General features: G+C 36.7%; 1 long non-coding RNA gene across 1 annotated transcript; it reads left to right on the top strand.

The window, feature by feature from the left end:
- The first annotated feature begins 917 nt into the window (after positions 1-917).
- On the top strand, positions 918-4,387 carry LOC145559928 (uncharacterized). The gene is made up of 3 exons (XR_014093030.1): positions 918-1,185; positions 3,109-3,314; positions 4,118-4,387. It is a non-coding gene; the product is annotated as an uncharacterized LOC145559928 (long non-coding RNA).
- Positions 4,388-27,610: the final 23,223 nt, after the last annotated feature.

Below are 27,610 nucleotides of genomic sequence, written 5' to 3'. Positions count from 1 at the left end.
CAACTGTTTTTGTACTTCTTCTTTTATTTTTAATGCGACATCAGGTTTCATTCGTCGAAGTTTTTGTTTTACTGGTTTAGAAGTAGGGTTCAAGGGAATGGTATGTTCCGCGATTTCCTTATCTATTCCAGGCATGTCATTGTATGACCAAGCGAACACGTCTTCGAATTCTTTGAGCGTCGATATGAGGATCAATCACTCTTCTGGATTTAGAGTTAAGCCAATTTTGACTTCTCTCTTATTTTCGTTAGTTCCTATATTAACTATTTTAGTTTCTTCAACGATAGGGTTCTTTTGTTCTCGTTCATTCATTAATTCAACCAATTTATTAATATTATCATCTTCATTAGATTGATTGTTATAGCATTCGAAAGATTCAAGAGAAGGCATATACTCGGAAATAGAGCTCATATTATTAAAATCAAAAGAGAGTACATCAAGAGAAGAATCCTTTTTGGGATGTTCGTCCTTAGAACTTGAAAATAAAGACTCAGTAATGGCCACAAGGCCTAGATTTTCAGCTTCCTTAGAGTCTACAATAGATTCATCGTCCGATCACTACTACATTTTTTATCAAATGCAACGGTCTAGTAAAGGCTAATACAACGGTATTTTAATTGCCGTTGCAATAGAGTAGGCTAATGCAACGGATTCAGCACTAATGTTCTAAGAGGTAGAGTTATTGCAACGGCTCTAACGAACCGTGGCATTAGCCTATATATTTCAACAAAAAGGGCAGCTGATGCAACGGTAAGTGACTATGAGTAGGAGGCGTGAGGAAAATTTCAACTTCCCTCTACTTTTTTTGCCCAAATAATTTGAACATTCCAAGGGTAAAAAAGAAGGAAAAAAGTAGAAAAGCAAAAGAACTTTATAAGTTGTACTATCATTTTCTCACATTTTGTACTACCAATTTTTCTTACATCAATTAAGTAATTTCAAAAACTTCAAATTCTCAATTCTGAGAGGAAAACTACTTAAAATTTCTTGAAAATTTTGAGAGGAAAACTAAGTAAAGAAATCTGAGGAAGTAGACAAAGGCGGCACTCAAGCGGTGGCTGGTTGGTCGAACTTCAGGCGACGGCTTGTTGGTCGAACTTCAGGCGGCGTAATTTTAGTGGAGAAGTCCCATTTTCATCTTGCATGTCCCTTCCTTGTGGCTGATATCTCCAATGTCAATTCATGGTATACAATGAAATTTTGTTTCTGAGATTTATTAATTAAAATTTTTGTTGTTGCATTTTGCTAAATTAAATTTGAAGTTTTTACTGCTGTCTTTGGGAATTTGTATTTGAGGCCATGGAAGATTGAATTATTTGATTCTTTGAGGTCGAATTTCAGGGTTTTTCCCTAGAACTTTACTAGGAAAATGCTATACATTGTTGGGCTATGTTGGGTCTAATTTCTAGTTGTTTTGCTCGAATTATATGGGAAAAATGCTGTAATTTTCTGGTCTATATTGTGCTCAAAATTTGGGGTATTTTGGCTCGAATTTAATGGGTTTCTTTTAACAGTATTGTTTTTTTTTTTTAAAAATTATTTCAACCAAATACGAGTACTGAATATTGTATTAGAGTATAATTGTTTTTTGTGGGAATTTCATATAAATGCAATTATATAGTTCTTTGTATTTACGAATTATTTTTCCGAATCTTGTTTTTTTTAAGTGTTGTTGTGATTTTACATAGCCTTTGTAAACCATGTGTCTTTTTAAGCAAATGGTCTATGTTTTTTTTTTTTAAAAAAAAACTACTCTCTAAGCCAGTAATAACAATGAGGTGTAATAGCTTCTTTTTTTTTCAAGCAATTTTCAGAAGGATTTGATACGGGGTTTGATATTTTGTGTTGAATTTAATGTGATTGTACTCCAGTATACTTTTATGGATTTGATGATTTGAACTTAGAATTTAAGGCCTAGAAATTGATGGGGTTTGTTGGAAATTGCATCAACTTTTTGATTGGTGATTATGGTTTTTATGAGTGTGATTAAGGGTTGCAATTATTAGATAAATGCGAATGGAGGAAAAGGATATTTTTAGAAAATTAAGATAAAAGACTTGGTTCGTGGAAACTATCTCTATTCTTCGGTTTATCGCAGCAAGGGTATAAATTATTTGGAATTTTACATTTCCCTACATTAGGTGGGTATATATCATTCCCTAAAAAAAAAGGTGGGTATATTTTAGGTTTCAGTAGCTAACTTGCCGGGTATTATCTTAGCTTATTGGATCTTCAATGCTTTTTCTATCATTATTACTGGGTATTTGTATTTTGTAAGTATTGTTTGGTTTTACTCATACATAATTCTCAACTGATGCTGCTCAGTTTAGGCAGAGCCTTTTTGTTGCTAGTTATTTTCAAATGGCTGGTGATTGTCTATATGTCTGATGCGTAGTCTGATTTTCTTAGAATAACTAATCAATGTTGCGTAGTCTTATTTTCTTAGAATAATTATCAATGTGGGTTTTGCTAGTTTGATTGAGAGAGAGAACGATTAAGGTGAGTAATCTTCTTGATACACTTCCTGATCTACAGTCTTACCGTAGTACTACATTTTTTTTATTATCAATTTTATGGTTTCTTGCATTTTTGTTTAAATTTTCGAGTTTTCATTTTTCCTGATTCCGCTCAAATTTCTTATTCATTACTATTTAATTGATCTGAATGTATTGGACACATTGATATTAGTTGTTCAAATCTGCATAATGTTGTGTATATGTGTTGAAAAATTAGATCATAGTTTCTAGATGAAAACCTGATCTAACCCCAATAGAGAGATAAGAACCATGATTAATTTCCTCAATGATTACCTTGCAAGGAAGAAGGAATATTTGAGAAACCCTGATGAAACTGATCAATTCGAATACACAAAAATGGCATTAGTACGCTAGTTCAATCTTTAGCTAGTTTTTTTAGTTGTTCCAATATTTAGCTGGTTCAAGTAATCTGATTCTGAAATGTGGTTGCTTGTAATCTTCTCAATCATCTGTTAGTTTTATTAGCTGCATTAAATAGGACAGAATGAAGTACACTTTTTTGATTTGTGACTTTATTGCTACGGATATATCTCTGTTTTTTTTAACAGAGTTGGCTTGTTCTTTGGTCAAGGCACAAGGAGAGCCTGTTACTACTCACATAAAACCTGTACAAACTAATGACACACCTAGGAGACCCAGGAGGATGTGATGTTGTACACAGATGAGGATGAATGGTCTAGTTGGAGTAAAATAGGTGACAATATCCTTCACAATGAGCTTCGCAGGTGGGCTGACATCATGGTTATTGCCCCTCTTTCAGCAAATACACTTGGCAAGGTAATTCAACTCTTTCCATTATGTATCATCTCATTCATCTGGTCACGTATCTGGTCACTATATAATTTGAATGTAATCAGTCCGGCTATCTCCCTCTCTCATAAATTATAAGTATTTTAGGTTGAATAAATATGCAGGTTAAGATGGACTGTATATGATGATTTGCTGGGAAAATCAATGTCTCAAACTTAACCTTGTGTCTCTAATAAAAATATATAAATATATGAAGGCATTCTGAAATTTTATGGAAATTAATCCTTCTTATGAATTCGGATTTGTTATGGTGAGTTGAAATTGATCTCTCTGTTTCTTATAATATATTATGGGAGACAAAAATGACCTGTTATGCAAATGTTTTTCTGTGAAATATATCTAGTTTTTGTGACTTGTATGTACATTCACTAATGCCGTGAAATTTATCTAGTTTTTGTGAAATTTCTTGTATGTTTGAGTTATATTTTTTTGATTACAAAGGCCTCATCAAGGAGTGTACTATACTTGTATCTTTGTCTACATTGGGCTTCAATTTTGCTAATCAATTTTAATTTCTGTTTTTAATGTTTTATATCTTATGCAAACACGCATGCTTTTAGTGTGATTGGTTTTTTGGCTATATATGTCTATCTGTGTGTGAGATATAATGTGATGAAGATTACCTTCTTAATTAAGTGAAAGAACCTTTTAATGAACTTTGTGTATCTAATAAATCTTTGCAATTGTTCAACTCAAGTTCCTTTCCTTTTTTTTAGTGCTCGATTTTTCTATAATTTCATTGTGTTTTGTTTGTGTGTTTTGTTTATCAGGGGATCTAGATCCGGACATGTGTAAACAGTGCTGAAGGTGGATACTAAAGCTGAAGAAGACGTTCTCTGAATTGGTCCCAAATTGCTTTACTTGAGAAATTGGAGAAGCATGAGAAAGAAGTGATACGGTCCAAAGAATGGTTGAAAATATTGTTTGGGGGACAAAATATTTTAGTTTAAACTTTTAATTATTTTTTCTTAGTTTAACAAGTGATAAATTAGTTTTGTAATACTTCTTATAGATAACAATGTACAAACTTTTAATTTACAATAATAAAATTAAAAAAAAAAACGATTAAATTTTTTTATTTTAATTGTATTATTATTATTATTATTATTATTATTATTATTATTATTATTATTATTATTATTATTATTATTATTATTATTATTATTATTATTATTATTATACTGAATTAGGTAGATGCATTGTGTGACATTAGTTAAAGGGAACCGTGGCATTAGGTATAGTGAATCGTGGCATTATGCATATGACACCGTGGCATTAGGTATTATAGCTATTGCCACGACAATAATGGTGTCGTTGCATCAGGTATTGATCTAACGCCACGAATCATTGATGCCGTGGCATTAGGTGTCATATGCCGTTGCAATAGACCTACTGCAACGCCAGCAGATGCCACGGATTTTGATGCCTAATACAACAGATTTGAGGGTTGCAATAGGTCAAAAATTTAGTAGTGGGATTCTTCAAACATCTTCCCTTTGCCTGTGACGATGCCCAGTTTACCGCCTTTGTGATTGATCCATTTGAAAGATTTCCTCCATCCATGCTCAAAAGTTTCGTTTGAAGGGGTGATCAACGAGGTTGGGTCAAAAGCTTCATCTTGAATGGCGTTTTTATTGGTCATTATTGCGACATGATTTTTCTCTAGTACAAATAAAAAGTTAAATGCTTACCCATCATAGCACCCTAGAGTTGGGTGTTTTGATTTAACGATACTAAGATCGTCATTCAAGATGTAGCAATCTTGAAATATCTCAAATCTAGGCTTCTTGATTCCTTCCAAAACTAAGGGTTTCGGAAAGTCGTAGCATGGGTAATCATCTTCCTCCCTAACGAATTGTCCATTAAGGGTTTGTTGATAGGATGGGAGTAAAGTGATTATCCCTTTCTCATTATTGTCTCTACGTGCTTTGTTTTTGGCATCGTGAGACTCCAATTCTTTTTTGGTTGGTTTATATCCCAATCCAAAGGAGAAGCTTTTCTTTGGGATAGGAAGTAAGAGAGATTTCTTCATTCCTATTCCCAAAGGAAGTAAGAGAGATTTCTTTGGGATAGGAAGTAACTACTCTTGAGCAAGATGTTGTTTACTATCCGAGTGGAATATGGATCAAGCTTGAATGGTTCTTCCAAGTCTTCTTCCATTTCAATTGTGAATATTGGCTCCAATGCAAATCCCCACATGTTCTCTTCATCATTATCATGGTTTATTTCTAAGAGTGATTGATCATTTATTGCTATTTTGAGTGGAGAAGCATGTATAGTCATAGGAAGCCCTTGATAGTTCAACCTAATCATTTGATGAAGTGAGGATGGTATTGCACCAAGCTCATGTATCCAAGGACGTCCAAGTAAAAGGTTGAATGTAGGTTTTATGTCCATAACATGGAATTCAACCATATTTTGAATTGGGCCTGTGGTAATTGGTAGCTTAACAGTTCCACACATCGATATTCTCGAATTGTCATAGGCCCTTATGCTTTGTTTTGTTGATTGGAAATATTTTTCTGGATTTAGGCCTAAGTATTTTGCCATTCATAATGGGCATACGTTTATAGCCGACCCATTGTCTACCAAGTTAGAGGGATATTGTATCCCTTGCATCCCACAGTTAAGTATAACGCATTGTTATGGGTAGTGTCCTTTAAAGGAAAATCATCATTAGTGAAAACGATTGACTTGTCGGATTTCTCGCTAGTAAGCAAGCTAACGAGATCCTGAGGGATTGTGTCTGTACTTACAGACAAAGCCGTTAGAGCATTCATGAGAGAATTCCTATGTTCTTTAGAAGTACTTAGGAGTTCCTAAATGCTAACATTCGCCTTGGATTGGCGAAGTTGTTTGACCAATGGATCTTCCACCTCAAGTGGAGGTGGTATTGTATTTTGTGTTTGACCTTGAGTTTGATATTGCGTGGTCGAAGATCCATTTGGTGATGGTGCTTGGTAGACTCGCCCAGAACGAGTTAAATGATCTATCTCATTTGGGTTAGTCATAGGACTCATAAACCAACTTTCTTCTAGAGGCTTTGGATGTGCCTTCATTTCAAGATGCTCCATGAGTTGTGCTTGATGCCATTGTTCATCCAAGAAGAGATTCGATAAATCTTGCAATTTCCCCAAGAAATGATCCCAATCAAGCGCTCCATTTGTTTCATTTTGCAAACAAGATGGAGGTGGGACGGCGGCATACTTAGAGACATATAAGTCCTGAAAGTTGTCGTCCCATAGTCCGCTTATTACTTCATTAGTTGCCCCTATGAGTATTGTGGATAGAGGTTCTCCTATGGGTGTGATATAGTCCAGAGGATTGAATGTATCACTTCCCATATGGTCTTCCTCGATGTGAAACACCCCTTAGGGGGATGCATTATTGTTAGGTTTAGGCGTGGGAATTCTCCCATCGTGTACTAAATCTTGTATTTTGTTCTTTAAAACATAGCAACGTTCAGTGTCGTGTCCAACGCCTCTATGATAAGCACAATAAGCACTACCATTCCATTGAGGAAACCTCTTTTCTGGTGGAGTGGGTGGTGTTGGCCCTGTTGGGGCAAGTAAGCCTTTTTCATTTAGTTTTTCTAGCAATTCTTTATAGCTTACAGGAAATGGAGTAAATTTTCTCTCTTTTGTCCATCTTTTTCTAGGATCATCATATCGATTTGTGTTATTATATTGCGTGGAAGTCGCAAATACGTCAATAAAGGATGATGCATTATCATTCCCCTTCTTGTAGTTATTCTTAGGTTGATGATTATAATGAGGTTTGTTTGCTTTTTCTTTAGTAAGATCATCTTCAATCCTAGTAGCCACAGAATAGACCTTTTGAAAAATGTCTAGACCAAGGTAACATAGATGTTTGTTGTACTTTTCGTGACAATTGTAAATGAATTTTTGTACTAACTCGAGTTCATGAGGCCTTTGGGCAAGGTGGGCCGCCTTTTCTCGCCATCTACCATAGAAAGCAAGGAAAACTTCATCGTCGCCTTGCTTAAGCATCTCGAGTTCACGTAAAGTTGACTTGAACTCTACGTTACCCTCGTATTGGGTGATGAAAGCCGAAACTACATCTTCCCATGTTGTTTTAAATTTAGGATCTAGCCTATAGTACCACTCTCTCGCGGTTGTGTCTAGTGATAAAGGGAAAGGCAAAGCATAAAGCTTAGGAACAACTCCCTTTAGTGCCATAGTGCTAGTAAAACACATTAAATGATTTTGTGGATTATTGGTCATCTTAAATATTGGCAAGTCTGTAGCTACGAAGGTTTCTGGTAAAGCAAGTCCTGGGGGAGGAGCAAACTTTTCTGCGTCAAAGTACTTGTTCCCCATTGTAGAACGAAGAACTAGCTTCTCTAACGAATTTTCTTTGATGGATAGTTGCTCCATCTTTTCTTGTAAGGCTAATGCTTCAACTTTTTTCTTTTCAGCATTTTCCATCTTCTTAATTCTTCTCTCGTCGGCCTCTTGAGCCTATTCCTCTCTCATACGAAGAATCTCTTGTTGAAGTTCTTCGACGGATGTCATTGTTGTTGGACTAGGATTAGTTGTCAAAGGAAAGTGGTTTAAACACAAGTAGAAAATATAATAAAGGAACCCCCTAATTGGCACCGGTTCAGTCCAAACCGGTGCCAAAAATGGCCTACAAAATTGGTGGGAAGCTGAACCAGAATAAAAAGGCACTGGTTCACTTCAAAGCGATGGCAAAAACAGAAAAGCCACCGGTTTGAACCGGTGTCTTTATGGACCGGACTTTTTAATTATTATAAAAAAAAGCGGCCGTAATTCTCCTATTTCTACTCAGCCGAGTCAGCCCAACCCTAATTCTCCTCCACGCCGTTTCTCTCTCCTCTCCTCCTCCTTCTCTTTCTCTTTCTTTCCCTGATCTCCTCCTTCTCTTTCTCTTTCTTTCTCGATCTCCTTCTCCCTCACCTTCTTCTCCCTCATGTCCTCCTTTCTTTCTATTGAAGACCACCACTTGCACCACCACGAAGACCACCACATGCAACACCAATTCGATTTTATTCGGTTTTTTTTTTCTGAGTTTTTGTTTTAATCGTTTTTTAATCGATTTTTTTTATTTTAATCATTTGAATTCGTTTTTTTTCTAGGTTTTTTCCACCAATTCGAGGCTTAATCGAGGTTATTCGGTTTTCTTATTTTTTTTTGGGTTTTTGTTTTAATCGGTTTCTTAATCGAATTTTTTTTATGTTAATCCATTTTAATTCGTTTTTTTTTATTTTCTGTGTTTGTTTTTTTTTTATCCAAGGTTTTTTTTTATGTTAATCGATTTTATTTTGTTTTTGATTTTTTTTTATCCAAGGTTTTTTTTTATGTAAATCGATTTTATTTTGTTTTTGTTTTTTATTTCTGGTTTTTTGTCTTAATCGATTGTTTGATCGTTTTTTTATAATTTTTTTTTTTAAAAAATTTTCTAGGTTTTTTTTTTGTATTTTAATCGATTTTTTTTTATTTAAGCGATTTTATTTCGGTTTTGATTTTTATTTTCTGGGTTTTGTTATTATCGATTTTTATTTTTTATTTTCTGGGTTTTAATCGGTTTTTTTTTTCTGGGTTTATTCGATTTGTTTTTTTTTTTCTGGGTTTATTCGATTTCAATTTTTTTTTCGTTTTTTAGGTTTATTCGAATACTAGGTTTTTTTCGATTTCAAGTTTTTTTTTCTTGGTTTGAATTTTTGGGATTAAATTTCTGGGTTCTTTTTTTGAAGCTTAATTATATTAATCGATTTTTTTTTTGTTTTAATTGGTGCAAGTATGTTATTTAGATCTGAAATCGAAGAAGCAAGATACAAGAATATTGATTTAGATATGAATGGGGGGGTTTTATTTATATTGTAATTTTTTTTAATTTATATTGTAATTTTTTTTTAATTTATATTGTAATTTTTTTTTTGTATTTATATGTTGTAATAGAATTATTTTATTGATCTATATTGTAATTTTTTTATTATAAATTGTAAATTTTCGATGATATTGATTGATATTGGCTTTATGCTTTGATGTTGTTATTTATTTTAGTCTATTTAATTTTTAAGTGGAAAAAACAAAAAAAATAAAAAATTTGGGCACTTTTGGCACCGGTTAACCGGAGCCAAAAACAAGCAAATAATTTTTTTTTTGGCCATTTTTGGCACCAGTTAACCGGTGCCAATTCTGAGTTTTGGCACCGGTTTGAAGCGGTGTCTTTTTAAACCACTTATTGGCACCCCCCACATTGGCACCGGTTCAAACCAGTGTCTTAGGGCGGGTTTGAACCGGTGCCAATTTCATTTTTTCACGTAGTGAAAGGCGTTGATCTTTGGGTGATAAACGTAGAATGCGAGTGCCTAGGGGTCCTCTTTCCCAAGCTTGAAAACCGGCCCTAAAGGAGTACGAAAGGATAAGTAAATCGATACGCTTGCTTTTAAAAGGAAAAAAGACGCAAAATATACTTAAACGGATAACATCGCCCTTAACAATTCTTCAATGAAGATATTGTTCGGATGAGTCAATTTATTTTTTGAGAAATCAAAAATGACTCGTCCAGTGGGCGTGCGCAAGTTACTAAGTTGCGCGCGGCTGTCGCGCGCAACAAAATAACTTGCGCTGGAAGGGGTCGCGCAACTTCTTGAGTTGCGCGCACCACCTGCTCGTAATATATTTTTTTTTTAATTCGAGCGTTTTTTTTATTCGATTTTTTTTTTACTTGAATCTTTTTTTTTTTTTTTTTTATTTTTTTTTTTTTTTTTTAATGTTATCCTTTGAATATGACGCTAAATCACGAAGAGACAACTTCGTAATTGGGAACCTATACCAAACTAAAAAAAGAAAAAGAAGACTATCCTAACACGTTGCACATAGTCACATAATCACATAAGCATGTCATAAGTCAACATTCACGCAATGCCATTCTAAGGTCAAAAAAGGCTTGGGTGTCCAAAGGTACCATACTTTAAGAAACGACGCATAAATCAATCACTCAACGTGTTGACCTATGACATAGCCCTCCCAACATTTCTTTGGTGATATGAGTGGGATGATTGCTATTTATTTTGGGATAGACGCCTAGTGTTGGCAACCCCTAGTCAATGAGCCAATCCCTAATGGTTTAAGTGTGCTATGCTTATGCATGATGCAATGTTGCTTGTTTGGTTTTTACTCTTGTGCAAAAGGAAGATATTATGCGTTCAAGTCTCGCTCTCTAACTAGAGATTATCCAAGTTAATTCTCTTTACAACCCATAGGCAACCTAGTGTTGGATACCTTGGACCATAACTACGAATTAATCATGTAACCTCTAAGTCCCCAGCGGAGTCGCCACTGTAAGGAGGGTGATCCCATCGTAAGGGGTACTCTCCTTAAATGCCCTTGGCCACTTAAAAGCCTAGGACTTTACACTTGTTAGGGTGTAGTAGGATTTGAATTCCTGACTATTTGGGGGACCTTGAATTAGAATTGATTCTATCATCACGCTTTTTTGTAAGAAACAAGTAGGAGTCGCCAATGAGTTTTAGGAAAAACTCATAAACCTCGTTCATCCCTTTCTTCCATGTGGAGTTCATCGAATAATTAGCACAAATCATAATTTTACCCATGCCCAAATTGGTCTATAAACCAAAAATGAGTTCGGGAGCGAGGGTACTAAGATAACGTTCCTTTTAGAGGGGAATCGTCATCCTAGCCCTAGTACGGCCTCTACTAGCTCTTCCTTTTTTACAATTTCATCACCAAACAATATATGCAATGCGATACCTAAAACTATGTTAGTTGATTTTGTTTACAAACATTAATTCACGTAGGAATTACATTGCAAAGTCATTATTCTTATTTAATTAAATTCGTGGAAGAACAATAAATAAACAAGATTCGCCTTAGCTTAAGTGATCAGCCAACAATTATTTAATTCAATTCTAGTCTTTATTTAACGCAAGATACTATGTGGAATTGATTAATTAATTATTTTAAAGGTGATCAAACAACACTAATTAATTAATTTAAATCCTTTTAAACAAGAAAATAAAGGTGATTTAACTAAGTGCTCGGGAATTTACCACTTCTCTTTGCTAGATCTCCGTTTAGAACACTTATGGACGCCTTCTTGTTGGGGAACCTACACCGTAGTAACAAAGTATCGAAAGGGTGAGTGTTTAGGACAAGAGGGCTAGGTTGCACAAGTTCACAAGTTATTTCGCCAGAGTTTTAGGTTCATTTCTGTCTGTTGAAGCCTCGGTTTAAGCTCGTATTTATAGAGAATGATTAGGATTAGGGTTTCGAGCAATCTTCCGCAACAGGTGTCGCGCGCAACAGATGGTAAGATTTAGGAGTGAAATAAATTCGGTGTAAAAGCAAACCGAATAAGGAATGTGGTTCGGTTTTTTGGGAGGGTGGTTCGGTTTCGGTGTAAAAAAAAATGAAATTCGGTTTTCGGTTTTCGGTTCGGTTTCGATTCGGTAAAATGAAAAACCGAACAAAACCGAACCAAACCGAATTAGAGGCCCAACCCTACATAACCCCTGGCCCAAAACTAAAGTAACCTAGGTATATAAAGCTAAAAAAGAAACCCTAATCACTCTCAGCCTCCCTCTCTCTCTTTCCACCCTTTCTCTCTCCTTTCCTCTTCTCCTCTTTCCCGAATTCCGCCCAATTGCCCATTCTCTCTCCTCTTCTTCACTTTCATTGTCTCATTCTCCTCTTTTCTTTTCGTTTTTCTTGTCTCTCCTCGCCACCATTAACGAAAACATCGAGGTTTTGATTAATAAAATTCGAATTCGCTTCACCATTAACGAACACCATCAACTAAATTAAAGGTTTTGATTTCGAACACCATCAAATAAAGGTTTTTCATGTCAAATTCGACTATGAAAACTCTAGATCTAGAGTTTTCATGGTCGAATTTGACCATTAAAAACCCAAATTCGACGTTTTTTCGGTGGAATGTGAGGTTTTTCGGTGGAATGTGAGGTTTGTGTTTTTTTTTTCCTACTATTTTTTGTCCAATTTTTTCTGATATTTCGGTGATTTTTATTCCAATTTTTAGTTCAATGAAATTAGGGTTTTATCTTAAATTTTTCGAAATTATAGCAATTCAATATTATAGTAATTATGTCTAGGAATGTTTGCGGATCTGGGTTAAAACTTGTTTAATTATATGTTTGTATAAATGGGTTTGGTTTGGTTTTGTTTGGTTCGGTTTTAATTGGTATGTTTTGGTTTGGATTTTTTTGCAAAATTTGATGTTTATGATGTTTGATATGAAAATTCGGTGCGGTTCGGTTTTTTTGTAAGAAAACCGAAATTTAGTGGTTTGGTTTGGTTCGGTTTCAAAGCTAAAGTGGTGCGGTGTGGTTTGCAAAATCAAGAAACCGAATTATGGTGGTTCGGTTTTGGTTTGGGCAAAAAACCAAACCGAAAACCGAACCTTCACCCCTAGTAAGATTCGAGTTTATATTTTCAGTTGTGCGCGACACCCAGCGCGACTTTGTGAGATACGCGCGGCTTTTTCTGCGGCAGCACTAAGTTTTAACCTAGGCGCTCCTAAATCTGTCATTATTAGGGTTTAAGCACGGGCTTAAGCCTAATTATGATCGGGTTTAGTTAATTGGACCTTTGTTTTGGCTTTTTCTTTAATTTGGGCTAGTCTTTTGTGTTATGTGGCTTAACCAGTTATCCATAAGTATTCTTCACTTTGTTCCAACACAAAGATGGCTTTATTTACCGTCATTGCACTTCCTGTTGGGATAGGAGGCCAAAAGTAGATGTCTACAATGGGTGTCTCTCATCATCTACGTCCTCCAGCGCCATAGTTTATACCTGTGCTTTTTTTATTTTGACTTGTATAGAACTTTGCCTAATTGACTCATTTATTAGACATATTTGTATATACATATTATTATCTATTTATTATGTCTTTATTTATCTTGAATTTATTTTTTATTTTTATGTGCATATTTGTGTGTGCGAAGAATTGTGATAATTAATAATTTTGCGCAAAAATTCCGTCACTTTTATTATTGATGGAGGGTATCCGACTTTCTCCCCCCAAAAAGAAAATGAAAAATAAAAATTGGACTTACAACAAACTTAAAATTAAGTCTGAATAAAATCCAAAAAAGAAAAAATAATTCATATATAAAATTTTAAAAGGGTATAAGAAGGGATAAAAATCATAAAGCCATTGTTCAGGTTCGAATCAGCAAAAAAAAACGCGGTTTTTGAAAAGTTCGCTGATAAGACACGTCAGCGCCACGTCAGCTTGCTGAAAAGCAAAAAAAGTGAATTTTGCTGCAAGCGATTGGCGCCAGACTTTGGCGCCAGACGACAGAACCGTCGTTTGGTGCTGAAGAGCGCTGACTCCGAATCCTTTCCGGATTGAAACTGTGCCGATGTTGTGTATATATAGCCCCCTGGTCTGCCGATTTTCTTCATAATTTCAGCAGATTAAAAATAGTCTTAGCTTTTGAAAAAATAATCATGTCTTTAATTACTAAGAGTTTTACCAACTTCACTCATGAATGGTGTCGGTCTTTAACTGCCAAAGAGAGAAAAGAATTAGACTTTTTTCATATGGGGGTATCTATGGTGTTAAGGGGGTAGATCTTGATATAGTCTTTATTCATACCGCCTTAGAATATTGGGATACGGATACTCATTGTTTTAGACTAGGGTATGATGAAATTAGTCCTTTACCGGAAGAATTCGGTGCTATCTTAGGCTTCCCTGCATTAGATCTTGCAGTAATCCCTAGAATAAATGAATATTATTATAAAGATTTTGAGCGCTTCTTTAATTTAAGAGACAAATATCTAACAAATATTATAGATGGTAGCATGGTTAATTTGAAAGAATTTGCACGCTATTACTTTGATAGATCTTATTCTAAAACTTTTCATGTTTATAGAAGAAGGGCTATCCTCTTTTGCATGCTTAACCAATATCTTCTCACTAGTGGTAGAACTAATGAAGGCCAAGCAATCATATCAACTGTTTTGGAACAAATCGAATCTGGGAGAAATCCAATGACATTAATTGTTGGAGAGACTATGCTTAGTCTTGATGAATTAAAGAAAAATCCAAAAGCACCTTTTCGGGGCTCTCCAATTTTATTACAGGTAGAAAAATAATATTTTTAATTACAGAAATCAAAAACATATTTTTGTATAGTAATATTAATTTATTTGCATTGAATTTTTTGCAGATGTGGCTAATGGAGAGACTAGAATTAATTAGTACTCCCGATAATGTTGAAAAATATACTCCAAATTGCTTTGTGAGGCGAAAGAAACGCTTCTCTAAGATGGGGCGCCATGAATGGAAAAAAGTCTTTGCCTCTTGCAACTTTGCTATCAAGTGGGTCATCCCTTAGTGGAAAATAGAGAAGATGGTTGGTGTCAACAAGCAACCTTTCTGTAGTCTTCCAAGCTTAACCAAGATAACTTTTTATTATCCCTGCAGGGTAAAAAGACAGTACGACCTACTTCAAACAATTCCTTCTGGGGATCTTTGTCGTCCCTATGAATTCTCAGTTTCTCAAGAAGTAGAAAAATTTGATGCATATTGGAGCGCTAGACCTTTATAGGAAGTGATTACCCAAAAGGTTCCTCCTTCCTTACCCAATGATGTGAAAAGGTGGCTTCTCAAGAAACCTTCAAAGGACATGAAGAGAAATCAGAGTAAAACTGATGTGAAGAGTCGTCTAGGTGACAAGGTAATTCCTATTAAGGAACTTTTGGGTGAAAAGGTTGAATTCAAAACACCTATGATGCCTAAGAAGAAGAGCTCTACAAAGGATAAAGGGAAAAGAAAAGCTGACACTTCAGAGAAGAAGGCTTGGGTAGAGAATAAACATGGAGTCCTATCTAAGGGAGAAACTATTTACTCCAAAATTGAATGTAGGTCCTCTAAAGGGTGCCTACTAGCTTAAGCCATGGACGATGAAGAGGATGCAAATAAAAATTGGAAGAGAGCAAAGAAAGAGAAGAAAGATTGAAGCATTGTTTAACTTTCAATTTATTAGACTGTGTTTTAAATTTAAAGTTAATTTGTTTTATTAAGCTTTATTAATTCCATCAATGATGTAATTTCTGAGTTTGTTTAATTAATGAAATTTCAGCTTTTTAATTAAGTCATCTTCTTTAATTTTGATTTATTAAAGAAATGAAAACATGAAATTTAATTTTCCAGAAATGTTTTCGAGTATGGAAGTCGAAAATTTTCCGAAAAACACCAAAATATGCCCAGGTACTCCCAGAAAAAACGGTGTTGCTCCTTTACGACTGGTGCCAGCTGCGACTGTCTGGCGTCTGGCGATAGACGTTGTCACCTGGCGCTGTGGTCCGTTGGCCAGCGACAGGGTTTATTCTGTGACGCCGATGCTTCGTCGAATTTCTGTCCAATTTCTTTTTATATCTGGGATGCAAGGTTTGCGAAAAGTAAAGTGGCCGCACCCGTAAAGGGTTGCCTTCGTATCCTTTCCTAAGGAATCAGGCCAAACGTAGCTCTCTTGAGTATCCTACTCAAGTAATTATGAATGGGTAGTACTTTTTAAGTTGGTCAAGATTTGTCATGTTCGAGAACTCATTGCCATCCATATCAGTTAATTTTGTTGCACCTCCTGATAGGATTGTTTTGACAATATAGGGTTCGGACCAATTAGGCCTAAATTTGCCTCTTGGATCCAAAACATTTTTTTTAATGCTTTTAACACCAAGTTTCCTACTTTGATTTTTCTTGTCTTGACCTTCTCATTAAAATGCCTAGCCATACGAGTTTGATAGCATTGAATATGATGTAGAGCTTTTAGTCGCTTTTCATCAAGTAGAATTAGCTCTTCATATCTCGCCCTAGTCCATTCAACTTTATCGAGTTTACTTTCTAGTGCAATGCGTAGAGATGGTATCTCTAGCTCTACAGGTTGTACGGCATCCATTCCATAAACCAAGGAGAATGGCGTATTTCTTGTTGATGTGCGAATTGACGTGCGATAACCCCAAAGTGCAAAATGGAGTTTGTCAGGCCAATCCTTGTAATTTTCTGTCATTTTCTCGATGATAGTCTTTAGATTTTTATTAGCTGTTTCAACTGCTCCATTTGCTTGAGGTCTATAAGGAGAAGAATGATGGTGTTGAATGCCATATTTTTGTAACAAATCTTCACACTCAGCTTGAAAGTGAGTTCCATTGTCACTTATCATTTCATGTGGGACTCCATATCGACAAATGATATTCCTTTCGATAAAGAGTGCTACATGTTTTGCAGTGAGTTTAGCATATGATTGTGCTTCAACCCACTTTATGAAGTAATCAATTGCTACTAGGATGTATTTTTGACCTCCTGTTCCTGGAGGAGTAATTTTACCAATAATATCAATTCCCCATGTAGAGAATGGTCATGGTGAAGTTTAGGTGTAGAGTAGAGATAGAGGAACATGTTGTAAATTGGCGTAGATTTGACAATTAGGGCATCTTTTTACATATTGATGGCAATCCCTATTCATAGTAGTTCAATAGTATCCTTCTTGCATTATCTTTTGGACTAGCATTTTGCCATTAACATGGGTTCCACAAATGCCTTCGTGGACTATCCTCATAGCTCTTTGTGTATCCTTTTTTCCTACACATAAGAGAGCTCAACCCTTAGGTACCCTTTTATGCAACTCGTTGTCTATGAGTACGTATTGGGAAGCCAAGAGTCTTAATGCTCGTTTTGCTCTTTTGTCAGCATGAGGAGGGTATTCTCCTTTGGTGACATAGTTAAGTATATCTGTGTACCATGGTTCTTCTTCTTCTTCTTCATCTTGGATCACTTCATCATCCTCTATAGCTTGAATATTAGCCGGTTTGTGCCTTTTCTCTATAGTTAGAGGCATTTGCTCGATTTCCGTAGGAATCCTAACCATTGAGGCTAGTCTTGCCAAGGAATAGGCAAATTGGTTTTCCTCTCTAGGTAGATATGTGTATTCTACCTTTTCTAACTGATTGGTGAGAGTTTCCAGATAAGTTTGGTAAGGGGCTAGACTTTCGCTCCTTACTTTCCATCTTTTAGAAATCTGGTTGATGATCAATGAAGAGTCCCTGAATATTCGTAATTTCTTCACCCCCAATGCCAAAGCTGTTTCAAGGCCTACCACGCATGCTTCGTATTCAGCAACGTTGTTGGTAACATCGAAATCTAGCTTTATGGAGATTGGAACATGATCTTCTTTAGGTGATACTAATAATACTCCAACGCCACATCCCTTTTAGTTTGAGGCTCCATCGAAGTATAAAGTCCAAGCGTCATCTTCTGTGACCATCAAGTCTTCGTCTGGAAATTCATTGTCGTGTATTGGCGTTGAATCTTCTATTGGAAAATCTGCTAGGAAATCTGAGACCACAGATCCTTTGATAGCCTTTTGAGGCATGAATCTTATGTTGAATTGGGCTAAGTTTACTATCCATCTTGATATACGCCCATTGAGTGTAGACTTCTCGAATAAATACTTAAGTGGATCCATTCGGGAAACTACGAATATTGTATGCACGAGCATGTAATGTCTTAACTTGGTTGTGGCCTACACTAATGCGAGGCACAATTTCTCAAGAAGTGTATAGCGTACTTCATACTCGAGCATCTTTTTGCTTAGATAGTAGATTGCATTTTCTTTACCTTCTACTTCTTGTGCAAGCATGGCTCCCATTATCTCCTTGGTTACTGTTAGGTACAACCTAAGAGGTATCCATGGAAGTACTGGTACTAATACGGGAGGATTTGCGAGATAGGATTTGATCTTTTCAAATGCTTTTTGACACTCATCGTCCCATATTACTGGTACATTCTTTTTAAGCTTCTTGAATATTGGTTCACATATTGTTGTTAATTTGGATATGAACCTACTTATATATTGCAACCGGCCAATAAATCCTCGAATTTGTTTCTCGGTTTTGGGCGGTGGCATTGACATGATTGCCTTGATCTAGGTTGGGTCTATCTCTATTCCTCTAGAGCTTATGACATAACCCAAAAGCTTGTCTGAGGTGACTCTAAAAGCACACTTGGATGGATTCAACTTCATCTTGTATTTCCTTAGCCTTTCAAAGAATTTTCTCAAGGCTACTTAATGTCCTAGGCAATCTGTTGATTTTACAATCATGTCGTCCACATATACTTCAACTTCTTTGTGCATCATGTCATGAAGTAAGGCAGTTGCTGCTCGTTGGTAAGTGCACCCGCGTTTTTCAACCCGAATAGCATTACCGTGTAGCAGTAAGTACCCCATGGTGTTATGAAGGTTGTTTTCTCCATGTCTTCTTCTGCCATGAGAATCTGATTGTATCCTGCGTATCCATCCATGAACAAGAGAAGTGCATTATTCGCTGTATTATCTACCAAAATATCGATGTGTGGTAAAGGGAAGTGGTCCTTTGGACTTGCCTTATTTAAGTCTTGATAGTCGACACACATTCTTACCCTTCCATCCTTCTTCGGAACTGGGATGACGTTGGCCACACATTCGGGGTATTTGGATACCCTTATAAAACCTGCAGTTATTTGTTTTTGAACTTCTTCTTTTATTTTAAGAGCTACGTCGGGTTTCATTCGACGCAACTTTTATTTTACAGGTTTCATTCCTGGAATTAGTGGTATGGTGTATTGAGCTATTTCTCTATTAATACCTGGAATATCTTCATATGACCAAGAAAATACATCAATAAATTCTTTAAGTAGATTAATTAAATCGGTTCTTTCTTGTTCATTAAGTGTTAATCCGATTTTAACCTCTCTTTTAATGGTTGAATCATTTGAGATATTAACCGTCTCAGTTTCCTCAATTATCGATGTTTTCTTTTCAAGTGTTTCCATTGCTTTAATAATTTCTTAGTCATTTTCATTGTTAGTTAAGCAATGCTTGTCATCTTGGGTTAAAGAAAAACACGAGGAGTAAGCAAAAGAAGACATATTATTGAATTCGGAAATCATTACATCAAAAAGGGAGATGTCCTCAGGAACTTAATTGATTACTAACTATTCTAGGAGAAGAAATAGAAGAAAGAGGGGGTACTACAACTAAGTACTTGGATGACTCTACAGGAAAAGACTTTGACTCTAACTCTGACTTAGACGAATCTTCAAACATCAGTCCTTGCCCTGTCGTTATGGAGATTTTTCTTCCACTCGGAGTAGTCACCTTGACTGTCTTGCGCCACCCTTGTACTGATCCTTCTGCTGGAGTGATGAGCTTTGAGGGGTCAAAGTTCTCGGATGAGCGAGGAGTTATATATCCTCTATGTATCTCGGCTCATCTTTTTCTCGCCCAAATAGTAATCCCATGATGTTAAAGTCAAAGCATGGGGGTGCTTTCTCCTTGTGGATAGGAGTTGGGATTTAATCTAGAAAGTAGCAATCTAAGAAAATTTCGAATCCCGATTGCCTTATGCCATTTACAACAAAAGGTTCGGGAAATTCATAGCATGTATAGTCCTCTCCTTCTTTAATGAATTGTCCATTGAGAGTAAGAGGATATTGATCAATTGGGATTGCTTTCTTTTGGATGCGAGCGTTCCTACGCGCCTTAGACCTTTCCTGGGCTGGCTTAAGATCTTCCCGAGTCGGTTCGAAACCAATTCCGAAAGTGTCTAAGTTAGGGAGGCCAGGTAATTCCAGCTGTTTTGCTATTCCCTTCTTCTTTCCTAGAGTCATTCCAGGAAAATGCCCTTGTTTCTTAAGAATAGCATTTATTGTCATATTGGAGTGGGGGTCAGGGCAGAGAAGGGTCCTTTCATCCTCCTCGATTAAGGAGACCTCTTCATTAAAGCCCCACAAGTCTTCATCGTCTTCATCGTGCTCCGCAATAATGATTGGATTTTCTATAGCTTTAATCTTCATGGGTGAAGCATAGATCGTGATACTATGGCTTTTACCTGTTGGTGGAGAGATGAAGGGACGGCCTTTAGGTCATGAAGCCAAGGGTGTCCCAACAGTAAGTTGAATGAAGCTTTAATATCTACCACTTGAAAAGTAGTAGCATGTTCTATTGCTCCCGCCGTTATATTCATGGTAATCTTACCAAGAGCTTGGCGACGAGTGTTGTCATAATCTCTTATTCCTTATGTTGACGGGGTTAAGTCTTCATCCCTTATGCCTAACATCCTTGCAGTTCTGAGTGGACAAACATTAATTGCTGATCCATTGTCTACAAGAGTCATTGGGACGTTCATTCTCTTGCAAACCACTGTGAGGTTTAGTGCCTTATAATACTTGTCGCCTTCTGGAGGTAAATCTTTGTTAGAAAAGGTGTTCAAGTTGATATGACTAGGGGGATCACTCGTAAGGAAGTTAGCAAACCCCTAAGGAGTGGTGTCAGAATCTATTCCTATCTTATCCAAGGCATTCATCACTGCCAACCTATGTTCTCAAGATGTTGTTGGGAGCTTTCATACGTTCATCTCGACCTTGGTCTTCTTGAATTGTTTGACAATATCATTGTCTTCTATGATAGGTGTAGGAAATGTTTCAAGCGTTATCCCTAGCTTGAACCCCACTGTGATCATACATTATAGTATGGTGGCGTCCAAAGGGAAAGAAGATAGAGCAAAAGAGTCGCCAACAAGTTTTAGGAACTTGTAAACCGTTCACGAGGTGAAGGTTACACCCCTTAACGATCCAAGAGATCGTTAACTCCAATAGGTCTGGAACCATGACTGGTAGTTTGGGGATGAAGGTACAAATCCAACCTAAAATAGATTGAACCTGCCCTAATAATAGGCCTCTACTTTATTCAAATCGTATTCATGTGCGCTTTCTGACTAACATGCAATCAATCGGTTTACCCTAAACCTGTTTATCTACGTTTGTAGGGAATAAATTCAAGCGTTAACCCCATGCCTGAACCCCACTGTGATCATACACTAAAGTACGGTGGCGTCCAAAGGGAAAGAAGATAGAGCAAAAGAGTCGCCAACAAGTTTTAGGAACTTGTAAACCGTTCACGAGGTGAAGGTTACACCCCTTAACGATCCAAGAGATCGTCAACTCCATAAGGTCTAGAACCAAATAAGGGTTCGGGGACGAAGGTACAAATCCAACCTAAAAGAGATTGAACCTGCCCTAATAATAGGCCTCTACTTTATTCAGATCGTATTCATGTGCGCTTTTTGACTAACATGCAATCAATAGGATTAACCCTAAACCTGTTTATCTATGTTGGTTGAATTTAATGCAAAAACAAATCTATTATTGGCGATCACTTGAAATATAATCATAATTAACCCTAAACAAGATTATTAATTATCTTATTAAGCGTTATTACAAGTACCAATTCCCTTTAAACATGCATAAAAAGGTGTGATCAAGCAATAAAAAATATATATCAAGCAACATAATAATAATCATAATAATAATTATAATCATCATAAAAACCATAATTGTAATAATCATCATTATAATCATAATCAAAACAATTATAAAAATAATCATAAAATCATGTTAAAGCATGATAAAAATAGCAAGATCCTAGGCATGATACTAACAAGATTAATAACAAACCCTAGCACGTCACTAAGCAATAAAAATCAAATCTTTAACTCTAACATGATACTAAGAATCATAAATATTAGGAAGAACATAGGAAGCATCATACTTTTAATCATATTTGATATTAAATTTACCCTAAACATGATACTAGGAATTTATTGTTGTCACCCTAAACATCAAATTAAGGAAAACATCCTAACATGATACTAGGAATAATAATAACAATCTAAGCATGATTTTTATATAATAACATCAATAAAAACAATTAAAGTACTTACTTTGATGCCTCGTACCTCTTTCTAATAACAAAATACACACGTTAGTAACTTCAAGGAAAATAATAAACAACAATTAAATTAAATAATTGAAAGAGAGATTTGGGACCAAACCCTCAGAAATTAAACCTTTCACGTCTAGGGCGAAGGCAACTTCGAATATGGCTAGGTGTTTCTAGATCTTGTGAATGCGGAATTTTGTATGCAAAAACAAAGTTTAGAAAAAGGAAAGAGAACGATGGAATAATCAAGAAAACTTGATGAAAATTGGTGAATGATTAAGAGAGAATTAATGATTGCGAATGAAAACTGATTGTAGGTGAGAATTCGTGAGAATTGGTGAATGAAAACGGTGTTTTTAATACGTTATTTATAGAGAAATCGGCCAAAATGATAAAATATCAAAACAGAGCACTTGGCGCACGCAAAACGAGATTGGCACATGCAAAACAGAGTTGGCGCCAGCACCAGCTTATTGGCGCCAAGCGCCAATGGCTAGCACCAGACGCAAATGGCTAGCGCCAAGCGCCAGGCCTGGTTCCAGGCGCCAATGCCTGGAGTTAGGCGCCAGGCCTGTTTTCAACGCGTTTTCAAAAATCAGATAAGTTTTGCCGTACTGGAGGATAAAATCGTATATTTTCCTCGAAAATGCTTTTGATTTTTATTAAAACTCTGAAAAGTCAACAAAAGTCAATTTATCAATGCTAATTGCATTAGGAATGAAAAGAAACTTCCAGAAGAATCTAGAAGACTAAAACCATTCCTAATTGAATTAGGAATGATAAATCATATTAGGCCCTCCCCTAGATCATTGGGCCGTACATAAAGCTCAAACCGGGCCCAGTTTAGTAAATCGGCCATAACCTCCTCAATATTCATCAAAATTGGGCTTATAATATATCGTTGGAAAGGTATTTGCAAGCCCCATCCAACTACACTATTATTGGACCCATATCATGGATCAACCAAACTGGATTGGTTGTTTTCTTAAAATAAGTTTTCAAAAACAGAGAGAAGAGAAAAGAAAATTAAAACTATCCGCAACACTAGACTTTCCACACTTTCGCTTCATTCGATTATGAATCGACGTGAAAGGTACTCATCACCGGGTTTGGTTTTGGGGAGACACAAATGGGTGTCTACAGAAGCCCCCACTTTGACTGATTTTGGAGAAACGCGAGTTTTGAAAACGAAAGTCAAAGTATCGATAGGGACGTAGAATGATTCAGAACGTTCTGCGATCCTAAATCATTCTTGTAACGCCGATACTTGCAAAACTAGCGTTAGTTAAACAGATAAAAGAGTTAAGAAACGCGTATCTTGCACCGTCAAGCACACGTCTCTGAAAGTAACCGATTCGTTTTGATGACCTTCTGCAAGCTAGAGAATGCCATCCCGCTTGAAAACCGCTACGCCTGTAACTGCTTCCAATTTGGAAGATTGCTTCGCCTGAAACGATCCTCCTCCGCTTTGATAATATTCCACGTCCAAAGGAATACTCGAAGATTGCTTCTCTTGAAACAATCCTCAGTTGTTTGTGACAACTCTCCACAATCTAAGGAACGCCACCTTGCTGTTTCGATGTTCACTCGTCTCTGAACAAAGAGCTTCTTTTTTATATGTTCACGCGCCTTTGAACAAAGAGCTTCTTTTTTATATGTTCACGCGTCTCTAAACAAAGAGATTCTTCTTTTTTTTTAATATGTCCACGCGTCTCTGAACGAAGAGCTTGAAAATAGGATGCCTACGTGTCTCTGAGCGAAAGAGTCTGAAAAGGATTGTCCACGCGTCTCTGAACAAAAGAGTTTGAAAATAGGAGATCTTTGATGATATGTCCACGCGTCTCTGAACAAAAGAGCTTTATGGAAATGTTCACGCGTCTCTGAACAAAAGAGCTTGAATAATATGCCCACGCGTCTCTGGAGCAAAGAGCTTTGATGGAGATGTTCACGCGTCTCTGAACAAAGAGCTTCGTTACTTGAACGTTTGTTGCGACAATATTCTGAAGAAAATTTCCGAAGACCGAAGTTTGTCGATCTCTAAAGCTCGCCTGAACTTTGTTTCCGCTAAAACCAATATGTCGGTGTTTCCGTGATTAGGCGCTTTAAGCTAAGTGAGACAATCTTTCATCAGGTCGATCACTTATTGCAATTGTAATCAAACTGACTACTTAATCATGTCAAATTGCTTATAGGGGCTAACTGGCGTACCAAGGAACCCAAAATTGCTGTATGAGGCCGAAATCTCCTTTCTGAGAGGCTTCGATCTCTGTCGCTGCTGAAATATCTCTGGCGCCAAGAATTGGATTAGGGTCCTCCCTATTCTGCTGCACCTGTATTTATTTTTTACTATAGAACTTTTCCAATCTCTTTAGCCATCTTAGGGTTAACCTAAGGCTTAAAATTATCTTAGGGTTGACCTAAGGTTTAATGTTGCTTGACTCATCGACTTGACACGACTCAAGGTATAAACTTGACTCGCTGATTGACTGACTCGAGGTTGACTCGACTCAAAGTGAAATGACACATGTGTTAGACTCATATCAAGGTAATATGACACGACATGACTCAATTTGTACATGACTTGTGTGTGCATCGTAATGTGATCGTGTGACTCGAAAGATGCAAGAAAGCAAAAACTTTCCGTCATTTTTGTGGAGGGTACCGACTTTCTCCCGAAAAAGAAAGGCGCGAAAAAGAATCGAAGTTTTTGAAGATGCATGTTGAACGAGCTTAATCAAATGTTGTTTGATACTATCTCTCAAGGTGCAAGAATTAATCCATCCTAGGCTATCTCAACTGTTGACTCAATGATGAAAGCATTTGGGTAACTTAGGCACGGAGGCTAAGCACTTCATACTTTGTGATGAAATGATGATTATGAGTGATGTGACAAGGCATGCTTTATCGTTATGTTAAGATTTCATGACAAAGGGTTCCTAAGGGAAGTATATTTGGTCATGTATCTGTGCAGTGTGTGATAGTGATACTAAATTTAGGCAACAAAAGCTAAGTGTGGGAAAATATATTGAAAAAAAAGAGTCAAATGGTGATGACTCTTAGGCTAGGTAAGCTAATGATATAAGGATCAAGACCCCAAGTCTAGCTCTAAATGGATAGGGATGAGCATAGGGAATCCCTTGATATGATAATGGTGTAAGTGTGTGAATGTGAATATGAATGCATTTTTATTACGGTCGCACCTCGATGTGAGGTTGCCTACGTATCCGTTAGGAATCAGGCCGAACGTAGCTCTAGCCAAACCTCGCACAAGTGTGTGTATACCTCAAAAAGGTCTTTTAAGGGTTGTAACGCGGTTAGGCTAAAGGTTATAGAAAAAAGGGATAAAGGCTCAAGACCCTAGATAAGCCCCCAAGGTGTGCAACCTTGCTTTTGAATATTGTATTTTCATGCTTGAGGTTTTCTACTCTTTTTTTAGCTCTTTCTTTTGCTTTAGCATTTATTTCATTTTTATAAGTGTGAGAAATCTCGATCATGCGGTCTATCACTCACTTGGCATTCATGTTTCTCAGGCACGGTACCGAGCACTCGATAAGAGACGCAATCTGAGACGTGTTCATATCGAAGACATTTTCATATCAAAGACATTGGAACACTTGCCCTTTTGTACACTTTAATTTATTTTTTGCTATTTTTGCTATTTTAATCTTTTGAATCACTCAAGCCTTTTTTAGAATTGCATAAGTTGCACACCATCTCATCCCAAGGTTAGGTAGATGTAGGTTGAAAAAAGAAAGGTCTATCGTCAGACGAAGCTCAAAGTGGTTTATGAAGAAAGGATTGTATATTTGAAAGGTGAAAGGTAATATAATGTGGCTACAAGGGGTGCCTTAAATCATTGGTATACCTTGTGCTTGATTTGACATGGATTTTTTTTTTAATGCAATATTAATGAAATGATCATATATAAGGAAATAAATGCTCATTTTATTAAAAGAAAAATATATAATGATCCTACAAAATAAATCTAAGGAGAATAAAAAGGTGCATATGCTAGACTTATTGGGGAAAGGGTAGATAAAAAAGAAATAGAAAAAAGAGGTCACGAAATCTTGTCGTTGAAACTCGCCTCTTGTCTTGCGTTGTGTCCTTTATCATCACTCACTCTTCTTGTAAACTGGAGGTATGGGAAGCTTGTTATTATCAATCAAATATTAGATATCCTCCTTTAGCTTCCAACAGCTCTCAGTAGCATGACCCCTACCTTGGTGGTACTTGCAGTGTTCGTTTGGATTCCAACTAGGAAATCTTTTCTTAAGTGTGGGATCTTGAATAGGTCCAATGGGAGTAATTATTCCCTTGGCATGGAGTCGATCGAAAGCATCATCGTAGCTAATTCCAATAGGGGTAAATTCCCTTTTCGGTTGCTTTCGATTACCCATGGCTAGGATCTCATTAAGGTCGAAAGTACCAACACAGTTGCTAGAGTAGGTGTTTCCGGAAGAAGAAGGATAATCGTTCTTTTTCCCTTTACAGCCACTATTACTATTGTTACTAATCTTGGCCTTCTTGTCGCGCGGAGGAACATGAAGGAAATTTGAATCAATGAAGTCTTGAACACGATCCTTGAGGGCGAGACACTTTTCGGTAGTGTGACCGCGACCTCTATGGTATCGACAATAGGAATTTGGATCCCAATTGGGAAAACGTTTTTCAGATGGAGGGTTTTGACTGGGACCAATGGAGCGAATATGTCCTTGATCATGTAGACAGTCAAAAGCTTCATTGTAAGTCATTCCTATCGGTGTGTATTCTTCAATGGTCCGTTTTGCCTGTGGCTTAGGAGCATTGAGTTCTTCATTAAACTCTTGGCGAGAATTTTGTTCGATGGCCATCACCCGATTTGCTAATCCTTCTACCACATTCAAGAGCATGGCAACGACATCTTGCAATTTTCGAACGTCCTCTTTTAGACTTGACGAGTCTTCCCTGGTATTATCTAAGAAAAGACTTTTATCCTCCTCAATTATGGCCACTTCATCGAGAGAGGTCATATAAACTGTCTCGATCATGGGTTCTCCTAAAGGTGTGATAAGAAGTGATGGATCGAAGGGTGCTTGGTCATCTTCGATGGCTAGAATCTCGGAAGTTTCATTGTTATCGATCAGATCTTGAATAGCTTCTTTGAGTTTCCAACACTCCTCAGTGTCGTGACCCTTTCCTTGGTGATATTTGCAGTGCTTATTAGGGTCCCACTTAGGTGGCCTGGCTTCTGGAACTGGATCTTTGATGGGCCCCTATGGGCATGACAAGTCCTTTGTGATGTAACTTCTCGAAAGTTGTTTCATAACTCATACCAAGTGGAGTGAACACCCTTTTTTATCTTTGGATTCGTGGTTTAGAGGCGTTCGTGGCATGTACTTCATTAATGGGATAGGAAGAAGAAGGATGGTCGTTCTTCTTTTCTCTCGCACCATTATCTTTTAGAAGGTCATCTTCAATGTCAATGCCTA

Source organism: Chenopodium album, chromosome 9, assembly GCF_948465745.1.
Source record: "Chenopodium album chromosome 9, dcCheAlbu1.1, whole genome shotgun sequence".
Taxonomy (NCBI): domain Eukaryota; kingdom Viridiplantae; phylum Streptophyta; class Magnoliopsida; order Caryophyllales; family Amaranthaceae; genus Chenopodium; species Chenopodium album.
This window is presented reverse-complemented; position numbering and strand designations above follow the sequence as displayed.